Consider the following 1,540-nt stretch of genomic DNA (forward strand, 5'->3'; position numbering starts at 1 on the left):
CATTGAGGTGCCAATGTGTTTTAAATAATCTCTGGTACTACATGAGAATAAATATAAATGAACAAGCCTTTCTCTTTGAAGTGAATAAATTATCATATTCTCAGAAAGATCTAGTGACAAAAAGTCCCCTAGAGTAAAAAAATGTGTAGTTGTGTGGATCAGATTTTAAAAAAGACATTTTATTTCTAAATGCCATAGAATTAAATCACATATAGATTTATGTGTCTTTATGTGAAAAGACCAAAATATACTTCCTGTTTTCCTGTCTTCCCTATGTTAAATCAGTGGAGACATCTTCCTGCTTCAATATAAATGTCACTAAGTTCTCTTATAGATGTTATAATTGGTGTTACTTCCTAATGAAATTCACAATCCTGAGGGAAACTTTCACTCAAGGAAGATTTTTTTTTTTCCTATTCACTGCGGAATACTAAAAATAGTCTAATACTGACATAATTAATAAGATTGCATGAGAAAAAAAATACTGTGTCAAAGGTCTAGCAAATAATTTAGGTTACTAGGAATTCCATCAAATGTCATTTCTAACCTGTCACTGATGTAATGCGTCACTGGCATAGTGATTGGAGGGGGAGGGGCAGACTGGAACGAGCTTAGGTGAGACTTGAAAACTCATGGTCGACCTTACAATTGGATTTCATGATTTGGAGCTGCCAAAGTGAATGTTTGCCACATCATTCTTCTTACTAAGGTGAGATATTTATTCTATTAAGCATAAGCTACTTTTATGTCTCAAATATCAAGCTCTCAATTATGCCAGCAATATTTCCATAATGACCATTTTATCCATTCCTCTTAAAATTAATCTATACTCCAAATATTTGTTTTGTTGGCTCTAAGTTTTTAGTATGCGCCAAGGCTAATTGGCTCATTCAGGTTTGTGAGAGCAGACCCATCCAGCTGTAGCTACTGGAGAAGCTGAGACAGGAGGATTCCTCTGTTTGGGATATAGAGTGAGTTTAAATCTAGCCTGAGCCATGTAGTGAAATCCTGTCTCATAAGAGTGAGAGGTGGTCAGGGATAGGGCACTGAAGTGGGATAGTGTTTGCCCAGATGTTTGAAGTATCTCCAGTACTATGGAGGGGGCGTGGGGTAAGAAGAGAAAAGCTTGTTTAAGGTAGGTTGTTCTTCCCTCATAAAACTGTGTGGCCATAACGTGAAAGACTTTTAAATTATTTGGATTGATTTTTATTTTTATGTGTACAAATATGCATGTATGCATGTTATGACTGCGTAACACATGTGTGCAGTGCCTGTGGAGGCCAGAAGAGAGCAAGTCACCGTCTAAAATGGAGTTACAGATGGCTGTGCACTGCCATGTGGCTGAGTTGTCTGGAAGAGTAGCCAGTGCTCCTACCTGAAAAGCCACCTCTCTGAGCCCCCATTGTCCTTTTGACTTCTATTACTTAAGGTTTGTGGGCACAACCGCGGAGGTCAGAGAACTTTCTAGAACCAGTTCTCTTTCTACAGTGTGGATTTTGGGGCTCAAGCTCAGGTATTCAGGCTTGGCAGCAAGCATTTA

Source organism: Arvicanthis niloticus, chromosome 9 (genome assembly GCF_011762505.2).
Source record: "Arvicanthis niloticus isolate mArvNil1 chromosome 9, mArvNil1.pat.X, whole genome shotgun sequence".
In the NCBI taxonomy this organism is placed as follows: domain Eukaryota; kingdom Metazoa; phylum Chordata; class Mammalia; order Rodentia; family Muridae; genus Arvicanthis; species Arvicanthis niloticus.